Genomic DNA, 15103 nt, shown 5'->3' with positions numbered 1-15103 from the left:
CATGCCCTACAGGGGCCGGCCGGCCTCCCCCTCTCCTCCTTTACATACGGAGGGAGGGGGGCACCCTAGAACACACAAGATCAATTGTCTTAGCCGTGTGCGGTGCCCCCCTCCTGTTGGGGAACGTAGTATTTCAAAATTTTCCTACGATCATGCAAGATCTATCTAGGAGAAGCATAGCAACGAGCGGGGAGAGTGTGTATACGTACCCTTGTAGACCGAAAGCGGAAGCGTTTAGTAACGCGGTTGATGTAGTCGAACGTCTTCGTGATCCAACCGATCAAGTACCGAATGCATGACACCTCCGCAATGTGCACACGTTCAGCTCGGTGACGTCCCTCGAACTCTAGATCCAGCTGAGGCCGAGGGAGAGTTTCGTCAGCACGACGGTGTGGTGACGGTGATGATGAAGTTACCGACGTAGGGCTTCACCTAAGCACTACGACAATATGACCGAGGTGGAAACTGTGGAGGGGGGCCCCGCACACGGCTAAAGATCAACTTGTGTGTCTATGGGATGCCCCTTCCCCGTATATAAAGGAGGGGAGGAGGAGGGCCGGCCACAAGGGGGGCGCCCAAGGGGGGTATTCCTACTCCTAATAGGAGTAGGTTTCCCCCTTTCCTAGTCCAAGTAGGACAAGAAGGAAGCAGAGGAAGAAGAGAAGGAAAGGGGGGGCGCCCCCTAGCCCTAGACCAATTCGGTTTGGGCTAGGGGGGCACACCTTGGCCTGCCTCCTCTCTTCTACCACTCGGCTCATGAGGCCCAATAACTTCCGGGGGGGGGGGGTTCCGGTAACCCCCGGTACTCCGAAACTTATCCGAAATGACCCGAACCATTCCGGTGTCCGAATGTAGCCTTCCAATATATGAATCTTTATGTCTCGACCATTTCGAGGCTCATCGTCATGTCCGTGATCTCATCCGGGACTCCGAACAACCTTCAGTACATCAAATCACAGAAACTCATAATACCAATCGTCATCGAACGTTAAGCGTGCGGACCCTACGGGTTTGAGAACTATGTAGACATGACCGAGACACCTCTCCAGTCAATAACCAATAGCGGAACCTGGATGCTCATATTGGTTCCTACATATTCTACGAAGATCTTTATCGGTCAAACCGCACAACAACATACGTTGTTCCCTTTGTCATCGGTATGTTACTTGCCCGAGATTCGATCGTCGGTATCATCATACCTAGTTCAATCTCGTTACCAGCAAGTCTCTTTACTCGTTCTGTAATGCATCATCCCACAACTAACTCATTAGTCACATTGCTTGCAAGGCTTATAGTGATGTGCATTACCGAGAGGGCCAGAGATACCTCTCCGACAATCGGAGTGACAAATCCTAATCTCGATCCAGGCCAACACTGGTGCATGTCGGTCCTAAACAAACGGAACCCCTTTCCGCGACGGCATCTGGAACCGTCGCCAAGTGAGTGTGGGCGATAGGGGGGGGGTCCTTCCCACACGACCCAGAAACCGTCGGGGATATGCCCTCCTGGCACACACGTTCGGCAAAATGAGGTCGTGTGCGACCGGCGAGCGCTCAAATATGGAAATACGTACAGTAGAGCTAAAAAATACAATTATACGGCGAAATTGTTTCCGGTCGCAAGTACATCCCACACAGTCAGTCCCTGCTAAACGTTTCCGTTCGTATGTACATCCCACACAGTCGCTCCAAGGAAAACATTTCCGTTCACAGGTACATCACACACAATTTTTCTCGTTAAATCGTTTGTGATAGCGTTGCCATTGCACACGCTATTAATAATTTTTATCGTTTGCGTTATTGAATACATCACACACGGTGCGTAGAAAGAAACTGTGTGGCAAAGGCTGTCCATCACGCACACTTTTGATGTGATAAATGTTTGCACAAGGTGGCCTAACGCAAACAGTTTTCAAGAGAAAGTCGTGTGTGCAGTGGAGATTGATCGCACACGTAGTGGATCCTAGAAACGTTTATGATCTCCACGTATATCGCAGACGTTTCTCTTTCGCAAACCGTGTGCAGTGTAATCCCTATTTAATCCATAATTAATCCAATTAATCCCTAATTTAAAAATCACATGTTATGAAGTTGAAAGTAGGCAATCACTTATTTCATATCCAACCATGTTTATTACAAATATAGGTTCAACCACGAATCCATAATTCAATGCACAGGTACATACACTAAAGAACTACAGAAGCACCAAGTAAAGAATGATGAACCACAGTTGTACTAAAGACTGTAAATTGAGAGGTGAAAGACATTCTGGTTGCTGGAGAAGGTGAAGCGGAATGCCCATATTGTGCCCTCCTCCATGCGTAAGGCGCGCACGACTCTAGGCCAACCCCTTGTGATGGCTGCCCGTCCATCCTTCACTGTCTTCATTAGGACTTCTCGATGCTCATTGTAGTCTGGATGAAATACTTTAACCTTCATTGTGTGTCCACCAATCATGTACTTTGCGAGGTAATCTTGAGTGAACTGCTTCGGGAACCACTGGGAACGAAAAAGATTCAAACATTGTTGTCTAACAACTCATTATGGGCAATAAAAAGAGAAGGCTGCAGAGTTTGTAGTTACCATCCTACAACTCACTGTTGTGTTGGATAGAGCATAAACAAATAATTTGCTTGCCACCATTCGTATCTTTTTGCTAATAATCCGTATCAGTTTCCTCACTTGATGCTTGTTCATCAATATCTCATTGCCCCATATGCAAAAAGGGTCGATGCATGGATCCTTGCGAAGGGCATATGTACCTACAAGCAACAAGTCAATATTAGAAGCTAACTAGTGTCCAAGCCTGGATCTATATGCACTACATTATGGAACGACGGGGGGAGTACAAGCCGAGGGATGAAGCTAACCTCGGCGGAAAATGGTGGCCACTCCCATTGTTGTCCTGCATAAGTAGTGGAAATGCATGATAAGTACAACAATCTTAACATCAAACAAATATAGCAAAGGTAAACAACATCATCTCCAAATGATAGCTTGAATGTGTTGGTTTCGGCATGCTGTTAAAGCAGATATAAAATGGAAGGCAATGTTACCGACAGCAGGCTTAACAGCCATCAAATATTGCAATTCAAACTGGTATTGTTGAAAATGAATAGAACGTAGGTAATGCTTAAACATCACACTGGATAAATGTGTAAAACTGAAATAAAGGGCATGTGTTAACTACACCAGGAATAACTGGAACCAAATATAGCCGTTCAAACTGGTATTGATGTAGTCAAGCGGCACAATTCCGACTTGCACATAATGAACCACACATTGTGAATGACTGAAATAAACAAGGCATAAATGACCAGTATAACAACTAAATATAGCCATTGAAAACTGGACAGAGTCTCACTGCAACCAACCTAACAAGCAAATACAGATAAACAGGGCATATGCTTGAAAACTGGACAAATGCTCACTACAACCAACCTAACAAGCAGATAAAGATAAACAAGGCATCTGCTTGATAACTGGAGAAATGCTAAAAAAAGCAACCTAACAACCAAATGCAGATAACAAGGCATCTGCTTGATAACTGGACAAATGCTATAAAAAAGCAACCTAACAACCAAATACAGATAAACAAGGCATCTGCTTGATAACTGGACAAATACTCACTGCAACCAAACTAAGAACCAAATACTGATAAACAAGGCATCTGCTCGATAACTGAAAAAAATGCTCACTCCAACCAACCTAACAACCAAATACAGATAAACAAGGCATCTACTCACTATAAACAACCAAATATAGCCATTCGTGAAACTAAAGTGGACAATTCATACTTAAACATCACATAGACCTATTGAACAATACATTTTTGCATAACTGAAATAATTAAACACGACACAGTTAAAGCACCGCACGGCAAATGCTACTACAACAAAGGGTACGGGTTGGCAAGCTAGAAAAGGTAATATTTGCTGATAGAATGTTGCCTCACATTTCATGGACCGGATCCTTCCAGTTGGAAGAGCACAAACCCATGGTGCGGTCTCTGATGTCACAGATGGGCTGTTTCACCTTGGAAGAACCTTCGTGGGTGCCCTCCTCGTGGTCGTGGTCGTGTCGATGAGATCTGACTTGGCAATTGAGGATCCCAAGCCGCCGCCGTAGAACGTGTCCTTCAGAAGTGACAAAATGGGCTCGATGGCGTATAAAGCTCACAAATCCTTGACCGCTTGGCGGAGAAGATTAGCGGCAGGGCCGTCGAAGAGCTAATTTTTTTTAAATAATACATTTTTTTAAAAAAATTACAGAAATAATACGCAAAAAAAAGATTTTTCAAAAATAATACACCATCGGCCTACTGCAGGCCGACAGAGCCCAGTCGGCCCACAGCAGGCCGACTGGAGGCCCATCAGTTTGCTGCTGGCCGATTGGGCTGTCGGCCAGCAGATTCAAGCCCAGTCGGCCTCCAGTTGGCCGACAGGGTCCAGTCGGCCTGCAGTTGGCCGATAGGCCTGCAGTGGGCCGACTAGGCTCAGTTGGCCTGCTGTGGGCCGACTGGTGCATGCCTATTTTTAATATTACCGCGAATATTTTTTAAAAGTATATATTTTAACACGTTATGAATACATGGTAACATTTCTTCAAATACATTTTTAATGGAAATACCATTTTTTTAAACCACACAACATTTTTTAAAATGCTTTTCTGAAAATTTCACAAACTTTTTTTAGAAACACGCGAATATTTTCTTAAAATGTCATGATCCATCTAAACATTTGTTAACCCACGTGATATGTGAGTATATTGATTGTAATATCATCTTATATTATGGGATGAAGGGAGTACCATTTTGTAGAATGTCATGGATATTTTTTGGAAACACGAGAATATTTCCAGCAAAGGTGACGTACATTCATTTAGCGGCACGAACCATTTCTTATCATATTTTCCAAAAAAATTGCATGCATTTTTTGAAAGGCGGGAACTTTTTCCATTGTGATGAACATTTGTTTTGAAAGTTATCGACATTTCCAAACTGCGCTTTTCGCGCCATCCATTTCCTGCCACCCATTTCCCGCCACCCATTTCCCCCGCCACCCGTTTCCCTCCTCCCATTTCCCGCCAACATTTCCCGCCATACCGCAGTCGTTCTTTCCCGCCATTTTCTCGTCTCTATCTATAAAACCCCCTTCAGACGGAGCTGGATAAGCATTGCAGTGTAGTGTAGTTGAGATGTCCCATTATCCTTTCGATCGTAGTTTTCACCCTGGGATGAGCAGGACTCTTCTGAGGCTAGCTACCGATTTCAGGATGGATACTAGGATAGTTCCATGGGACGAACTCACCGGTAGTGACACCATAATGAATGAGTTGGCTCACCAATTACGTAGTTCTGGGTGGCCTGAAAGGACCTATGAGGAGGTACGTAAAGAACTTCTTAGGTTGCATGACAGGTGGAAGAAGGTAGTGGTGCCGAAGAGTGAAACTTTCAGAAGGATTGCAGCAAATAATCCATGTTTATGGACTGAGGAGAGCGAGGACGAAGATGATATCTTCATGCCGCCGCTTCCGGGTTCTGCATCGTCGAAGGGCAAGAGTTCTTCATCATCGAAGGGCAAGGTTTCTGCATCGTCGAAGGGCAAGAGTTCTTCATCGTCGAAGGGCAAGAGTTCTGCATCGATCGAGGATGACGATGATGACTTCATGTAGTTTTTATGCTGTATGTTGTGAGTTCAGTTACGTGCCATTTAATTTGGATGTAGTTCTATCTAGTTGTTTGTAATGTCTCGTTGTATGAATATTATGTTCTATCTAAATATGATCTTGTAGAGTAGGCATATGTCTCGTAGAGAAGTACATAGTCATTTGTCTCATACATAGAATAGACATAAGTTCTCACACAGAAATAGATGGTAATGTCTCTACTGATACATAGGAGCGGCAATGACGACGTCTGGCCTGCCGGGGAGGCGGATCTCGAATGACAAATGCATCACATATAACTCGGTTTCCTGTAGCAATGCAACTGAACAACCCTTTTCCATTCCCATTCGCTCAGCATTTCTTGAATCTTGCCATCATCAGTTATGTCAATCAATTTTCTTTCCCCAGGGCCATCCGAATGCTTCCTGCTGACGTAGTACACAAAATCGTCTTCCTTCAACCCTTGCTTCAACATGAATTTAGTCTTCAACCAATCAAAAGTGAGGTCCACTTCACTAACTTGCACAACACTTGGAGACAAGCCTTGGACATGAACAATAGGGCTAAGCACCCACTGAGTACTCTCAGCCATCTGCAACACACAAATCGCATTGAGTACCTACCCTACCCCTTAATATCCCCACTAACAAATATTAGACATGTCTATATATTACGAAGCTATATATTACAGAATATTAACGGAGCAACTAATACAATTCACCCTCCTACAATTATATTACGAATATTTGCCGTAGCAACTACAAATATTGACAGATTAATTAGTTGACATCTAAAAATATTAACAAAAACTACCGGAGCACGTACGAAAAATAAAATGTGGGCTTAAATATACCCTTGAAGCGTGCGTGCGAAGGATGAAGGACGAACGGCGGCCACCAAACTGCCGGTGCTCCGGCTCGAACGAAGAATGACGAACAACAGCTTCACCTCCACCACAGTGCTCCAATTTACCACCAGCACACTGCAATGCTTATGCAGCTCCGTCTGAAGGGGGTTTTATAGGTAGAGAGGAGAAAATGGCGGGAAAGAACGGCTGCGATATGGCGGGAAAGGGTTGGCGGGAAACGGGTGGCGGGAAACGGGTGGCGGGAACGGGTGGCGGGAAGGAAGGGTGGAGGGAAACGGGTGGCGGGAAACGGGTGGCGGGAAAAAGTTGGCGCGAACATATGGCGGGAAAAAGTTGGCGCGAACATATGACGATGATGACTTCATGTAGTTTTTATGCTGTATGTTGTGAGTTCAGTTACGTACCATTTAATTTAGATGTAGTTCTATCTATTTGCTTGCAATGTCTCGTTGTATGAATATTATGTTCTATCTACATATGATCTTGTAGTTCCGATAACAGAGTACTAAAATAGAGTAGGCATATGTCTCGTACATAAGTACATAGTCATTTGTCTCATACATAGAATAGACATAAGTCTTACACAGAAATAGATGGTAATGTCTCTACTGATACAGATACATAGAAGCGTCAGTGACGACGTCTGGCCTGGCGGGGAGGCGGATCTGGAATCGGGGACCATCCCAACCTGTCGGGTGCCCTAACGTGACGAGGAGGAATCTCAGACTCTCCCTGGTCATGCTGTGTATCCTGTGTGGGGCCTGGTGGAGGAGTCGAAAACATGTTCATCCACTGGGTGTGCTGCGACATCTGAGCCTGTATGTTGTCCTCGGGATGTTGATCACTCCCCCACGTATCATGTGATGCCGACATAGACGCCTGATATCCATAGGCCCCTACGCGATGGAACGGTTCATCATGAAGAATGAGGTCGCGTCAATTAATATTGAAAACAATAAATATGAAGACACATACCTGCTGGGTGTGACGTCTGCTCTGGCTGAAACACGAAACTGGAGGGACCGTGCTGCTGTGGCTGTGGAGAAAACACGAAGCTCGACGAGGGACCGTGTTGCTGTGGCTGTGGAGAAAACACGAAGCTCGACGTGGGACCATAGTGCTGCGGGTGCCACGTAGAACTGCCAGGTTGGTCAGGACGGGGTGGCCTGGTTGTCGGCTGCTGTGCTAGGCGTGGACGTGGTTGATGTCGTTGCATGGAGTGACGCGGCTGCTCCTGCTCGTGCTGAACAACATCGGTTCTCCGGGTGCACGTGATAGCCTCGTACACAGTCCGTATCTTATTCTGAATTCTTTCCAAGAAGGGCTGTACCACTGGACGATGTTGAAGAAGAGGTCCAGACGATAGTGATCGTCCAAAGGTGGTCACGTCGTCGTACAGTTCGCGTGTCAAGGTAGCCTGCAAATTTCCATGACGATTAATAATGTCTGTCTCTTGCACGTCAAAGTATGTGACAACATTACGTAAAGAAAAAATATCTTACCGCGTACTGCCTAGAGCCCGAAGTATCATAGCTCGGGTACATATCCGACGGAGTAGGATCCGGTAACTCCTCTGGGTGGGAGTACTCAACAATGCGTAACCGTGTTCCGGTCATGTAGCGCCGCAAATAGAGATTGAATTCATCGAGATCGAAATTGTGATTCTCGTGCCATAGATTTGTGTTTGTTGTCTCCCATTCTATAACATACGGCTCTAGTCTAACTAGCCATTCAGCAGTTGTCCTGTTCATGCCCTTCCTTGTCGTCCTAAAATTGTGGTGTGTGTTCAACAATTACCTAAAGCTTCGAATGGAGTACTATGAAAGAAAATGCAACATTGAAAAACTGGTTAATACCTGTGGATGTGTGCTGGCACCGGGTTCTCTATAGGGGGAGGTAGCTCCAACTGCAGAAGACCAAATTGCCTCATAACCCTCTGTTGTGCCATCTCCTCGACGAAGACATCGAAGATGATCTTCGATTTTGTCATCCAGTAATCTCGGTCCCTTGTGCATAGCACAGACATACCAGCAGGGTATCTCGCTTGTATGGCTGCTGCCGTGTAGGGCTGCCAGATTACCCCGGTGTACGCATCGAACTGCTCGTTCAATGCTGTGTACGCCTTCCTGGTCTGATCACTAGCAAAGCGTCTCTGCAGAGAATAAAAGTTAGTAGCCGCTCGCATCGATCGATCTCTTGTGCAGAAAAAGTTGCATTAAACTACAACACGGTGCATACCTTGCGACGAGTCCAACACAGACCGAAAGTAGGCATGTCGATGCCCTCAACATCAAACATGGCGTCTATAGGCTCATGAACCCGTACATCTGGTCGCCCTATAGAGAACCTCTCCCACGACCACAGCTGTAGGAATAGAGGGCATCCAAGAAGGGCTGGCTTTCTCGATGTAAGCTGGCAACCGTTGCACATACCTCGGTATGTAGCCGCTAACACCGCCGAACCCCAACTCCTCTGTCTGATCTGATCCGCCGTCTGAGCGCTCGCTATCTCGAGTGCCATAGGGATGTAGAGGGCGCTGATAGTGGTGACATGGTTCTCCGTGAACATCACCTTGCCGAAAAGCCACAGTAAGTAGGCCTCGAGGCTCCGAGTGATCTGTTCCGCAGTCAAGGGCGCCCGGAAGTTCTGGATCTGCATTAAGCGAAGAGAAAGTTTTAGTAAGCCGCAATTATTTTCTGTACAACTTTATGCGCGATAACTTGAAGAGAATAGGTAGGGGAAATTACCCGGAAATTTAGCAACCACTCATACTTAGGTCCGTGATGCTCCCATACCGGATCGGGAGCATCCGGAAAAACACCGTGAAAACGTTCTGTGAGAGCTCGCTCCCAACCAGCCGGTGCGTCCAACGGTCCTACGGCATGACCTGCCAACGGTAGTCCCAGCAAAAGTGACACATCCTCCAGAGTAGGAGCCATCTCTCCCCATCTGAAGTGAAACGTGTGGGTCTCTGGCCTCCAACGGTCCACTAAGCAGCTCAGCAAAGACCCATCGATGGCGACGCGTTTCTCACCCGGGATAGACTCAACCAGACGCGCGAAAGGTAAAAGGCCGGCCCATTTCAACCTTCATCAGAGAACTTTTCAGTTACTGTCTCCCATTTCAACCATTAATATGCATGTCAGTGTGCAAATTAATAAAGCACGTACCGCTGAAGCCATCCTGAGTGTATCTTCCAGTTTTCCTTAGGAGTGCGAGTGACGAGAGGCTCAAGCTTGCGCTCATACCATATCGCACCACGATGACCCTTATCAATGTCCCCATTCAGCAACCACAATCCCGACATTCCTGCACTTACAAAATTCAGAACAAAGTGCCACACTTAATAAAAATTCAGAACATAGTGCCACACTTAATAAAAATTCATAACGTAGTGGCACACTTAATTAAAATTCATAACATAGTGCCACTCTTAATAAAAATTCAGAACATAGTGTCACACTTAATAAAAATTCAGAACATAGTGGCACACTTAATAAAAATTCAGAACATAGTCCCACACTTAATAAAAATTCAGAACATAGTGTCACACTTAATAAAAATTCAGAACATAGTGCCACACTTAATACAAATTTCAGAACATAGTGCCACAGCACACTTATTATAAATTCAGAACAAACTAGTGCTAGCTTAGCTTCTTCCTCTCGCCCTTACTCCTCTACTACCTCTACCTCCTCTTCTTCCCCGGTTGCCTCGTCCACGCCCAGTGACGAAAGTGGGACAATTAGTGTCCCTATGGCCAAATTCATTGCATAGAATGCATTGCCTAGTCGGACCTCCTGCTTCAGATTCATCCATATCATTTCGGATGCGCTGACACTGCCGTCTGCCTCTACTTGTACGCATATGCTCTGGGTTTGGAATGTAACGCCTATCGGCGGGGTTGACGCTGTTGAAATTACCCATTGCTCGAAAACCCATCAGCTCACCTGTCCAGGTATTGAGGACAGCCTCTTTCAGAAAATATGGAGACACAAACGATATTGCGTCCATTCCAAGCTGCCCGCAAGCAGCAAGTACATGTGAGCAAGGTAGGTGAAGCAATTTCGGTTTATTGCATGTGCACTCACACGTTGGCCAGGCTTCATTGCCAATTTTCACCTCATGCGTCCTCAACTCATTTGCACATCCGAATTTGTTGTTGGCTAAGCGGACCTCAAACCTTCTTTCTTGATTACCGATGGCGACTACAGTGTGTGACCTAGCTTTTTGCATCTTGTTGTCCATGTACTTCGTGACTCTTTCACAGTACCGTGTATTTGGGTTGTTCAAGATATGCTGCTCTGCTATTTGACGTCTGTCTCTGAAATACTTGACGGTGCCATAGAAAATACCCTCAACGATGGCTGTAAGTGGCAATGCCCGGTTTCCTCTGAGGACAAAGTTGTATGTTTCCGCGAGGTTCGTTGTCATGACACCGTACCTTGCTCCATGTGTGTCATGTAGCAAAGACCACCTCTCCAGAGGCTCATGCTCTATCCACTGCTCGAAGGTTTTAATCGACCTCCCGAGCCTTCTCCTAGTACCAGGTGGGTCAAAGCCTGGCAGGTCACATAGCCCAACAGCCTCCTCCTCCACGGCCGCTGTTCCTGTTGCCAACTGTGCAGCTACTGCTTCAACATGTGCCCTCACCGCTGCATCTCTTGCAGCTTTCCTGTCCCTCACGTGTCTCTGCGTGCACACATTAAGTCTGTCGCGTATCAAATTGTACTTCCATAACTGGTTCTGCTTGCAGAGTTTTTTGAACAGATTCATCAGGTTCTTATTTCTAAACTGCGAGAAGAAATTAGCCCCGAGATGGCGCATGCACCAACGGCTCTGCAAGTCCTGCCATGGAACTTGTTCCTCAGGGCCTGGGTTTGTCAGTGTCCTTATCGCACTGAGTATACCTGCATGCCTGTCATGAAGGATGCACACATTCGGCTTCTCCTTGACAACTGATATTTTCAACTGCCTGAAGAACCATGTCCAACTTTCAATGTTCTCACTCTCCACAAAAGCAAATGCCAGTGGGACGACTTGATTTTGGCCGTCTTGACCTATGGCTGTCAGTATCTGACCCTTGTACTTGCCTGTGAGAAAAGTACCGTCAACACATATCACCGGTCGGCAATGCCTGAAAGCTTCGATGCATACACCGAAAGAGAAGAAGAGACGATGCAAAACCCTCACAGTTGGGAACTCTGGCATGAACATGTCTTGGATATCGATATAGGTGCCTGGATTCCGCTGCTGCAGGGTGTGGAGGAGGTGGACAACAGAGTCATATGCATCAAAATAAGAACCAAATCTCCTCTCAAGCGCTGCATGCTTAGCCCTCCAAGCCTTGCCATAAGAAATTCTGTACTTCAACCTGGCGAACACTTTTGTCTGCACTGCCTTCACTTCCATAGCTTTGCCTTGCACTATCTCATCGTAAAACAGTCGAGCAATAAGCGTGGATGAAAGGTTGGCATGATCTTGAGGGATGCAGGGAATAAGACAAGTGTGATTAACTAAGTCACTTATCACCCAACTTGTGCCATACTTAGGGAGAAAGCCGTGCACCCTTGCGGGACAATCTGCATTCTTGCATACCATTGTGAGGAATTTCTGACTGGACACCTCAGCTTTGAAAACCCTTTGCGTGGACATTGCCCAATTAATTATTGCATCCTTCAGGGCTTGCTTGTTCGGATACATAGCACCCGTCGCAATATTGTTCTGGTGATATTGCCAGGCTGAATCATGTCCATCATTCACGGTCATTGCAGATGATAAGTCATGATTCCACCATGCAGGATTCGGGACCTCCTCTGCATTTTCTTCTTCATCTGACTCGTCAGAATCATCGGCATGACCCCTTTCAACATCGGTGTCTTCTTCTTCCATCTGGTTCTGCATGTGCCCATCTACCTCGTCAGCGTCCACCTCGCCATTGTAATCACCATCGGCATTTCCTCCTTCTACCTGACTACTCTGCCCTGGTTCATAACCATAAGCATTTCCTCCTTCTACCTGACTGCTCTGTCCTTGGTCGTAACCATAAGCATTTCCTCCTTCTACATGACTGCTCTGTCCTTCGTAGCCACCCTCCCCTTCATGTGCAGTGACCTCCTTCACGACGGGAAGCACTAAAGCAACAGGATTGCATCCCCTTCGTTCACAACCTTGTAACCACCGCACCCAATCGGAGTCTCCCTCTATTGGCCTCAAATAAAAGTAAATTTTTGAACTTGACCGTGTCCACAATGCATGAACACCGACGGTGTTTGTTTCAGTATCAAGACCTAAACTTGCCGCAATCCATTCTTTCAACTGACTAACAGACCATGTTTGTGGTGCGCTGATTGCAACCTCTATGTGAGTAAATTCACTCAGATCTGCTCCCAACTCATTTGTTTGGACAGTACCAGGACCATAGTAAAATCTCAACTTCACTACATCGGACATCTCGACTCACCTATTTTTTTTCAACATCGAAATACAAGTATTAGACATGTCTATATATATATTACCAGGACCATAGTAAATAATATAATAAATAGGCCCATGTTTACTAATAATAAATAGGCCTCAAATAATAATAATAATATAACCGACAAATATGATAATTCAGTTTATTTGAATTATATGGCCATGTTGATGTATTTTTTATTTTAATCTATGTTAAAATAATTTAGAAAAAGGCATGCGTCTTATTTCTACGATCATGTAAAATTCTTCCTTGCTAAGAAGTTTTTTTGTTAAACTACAGCGTGGCCGTTTAAAAAAAAACAGTGTGGCATTGCTTGTTATGGGTTAAACTTTAGAAAATACGCATAATAAAGGTTAGCGGGTAATCCGCTTCATATTCGCATCGGGTACGGACTGAAACGTTTTTTAACATGTAGTTCTACTTTTCCTATTTTTTGCTTGCTTATTAAATTTTTATTATGTTTCCAACTCTTCAAAAAAAACTTCTTATTCGTTTTTAAACGTTTTTAACATCGTTTTTTAACATGTAATATTATTCGTTTTGCTATGCACATGCCGCCGACCCCAACTCTTCAAACTCTTTTTTTTAACATCGTTTTTTAAATTTTTATTATGTTTCCAACTCTATTTTTTAACATCGTTTTTTAACATGTAATATTATTCGTTTTGCTATGCACATGCCGACCCCAACTCTTCAAAAAAAAACTTGTCTCTTCTTTCCAAGTTTTTATTCATGTTTCCAACTTCTTATCCCGCAACTGTGTACGTGTCAAGTATTAAGCAACAACTTATTATCCCACTAACAACTAATACAATTCACACACCTACAACTATATTACGAATAATCGCACATAAATTTATTTTCACATCAAACGAAGCGTGCGTGCGAACGAATAATATTTACGTATACTACCGGGGCAAATAACAATATTTCCGTATACTACCGGGCCAAAAAACAATAATCGCACACAAATATTTACGTATACTACCGCGGCAAATAACAATATTTACGTATAATCCCGGACCACCTACGAAAAATAAAATGAGGGCTGAGATATACCCTTGAAGCGTGCGTGCGAACGAAGAACGAAGAACGAAGAACCACGAACGAAGAACGAAGAACGACGAACGACGAACGACGAACGACCTCCACCACCACCACCTCCACCACCTCACCACCCCAACTGCCCCAACGACGAACACTGCCCCAACTTCACCACCACCACCTCCACCAAAATGCTCACCACGACCACCACGAGCTACCCCGTCAGTAGATCGACACCTCTTTTCGCTGCCCTAAATGAGTTGAACCCATTCACGGTGCCAAAATCGCGAAAATGTAGCTCATTTAGGTGCACAAATGGGTGCCATTTTTCTGTAGAGAGAGGAGAAGGAAGAACACAGAAGAATGCAGCAACGGGAGAAGAAGAATGGAGGAAGGAGAGGATATGGGCAGGGAAGGAGAAAAACAAAGAAAAAGAAAGAGGGAAGGAGAGGATAAGGGCGGGCTGGCCTGCGTGCGTCAGGTCGGCCGCACCCTGTCGGCCAACAGGTGGCCGATCGGCCTGCGGGACGCCGACAGGGGCGCACCACGCCGACAGGCCGCTGCCTCCCCCCTCGCGACGTGGCACGACCAACCACAGGCCGCCGCGTGGCTGGCCGGCCTGCAGTCGGCCTCCTGATAGCCGATCGGCCTGCTGTGGGCCGACTGGGCTCAGTCGGCCTGCAGTGGGCCGACGGTGTATTATTTTTGAAAAATCTTTATTCTGCGTATTATTTCTGTAATTTTAAACAAAAAATGTACTATTTAAAAAAAATTAGCCGTCGAAGAGATCGACGGCGGTTGAACCAGAGGGTTTGGGGATGGACCACTTAACCTATGACATGGCCCGCGTGAAGCCGTCAGTGTGGACGAGCTTGATGTCGTAGCCAGCTTTCCCGAGATACAGTAATACACTAGCCCGCTGACATGAAGCCTTCGGCATGGCAACGTAGTCAACGTCTTCGCCGGCTTCCGCGACGACGTGTTGCTCCGGGATCGACAGGTCGGGGCGAACGGTGGCCACCTCGCCAACGTCCGCCGGAGAGGCCA

Source organism: Triticum aestivum, chromosome 1D (assembly GCF_018294505.1).
Source record: "Triticum aestivum cultivar Chinese Spring chromosome 1D, IWGSC CS RefSeq v2.1, whole genome shotgun sequence".
In the NCBI taxonomy this organism is placed as follows: Eukaryota; Viridiplantae; Streptophyta; class Magnoliopsida; order Poales; family Poaceae; genus Triticum; species Triticum aestivum.
Note: the sequence above shows the minus strand (reverse complement) of the source record.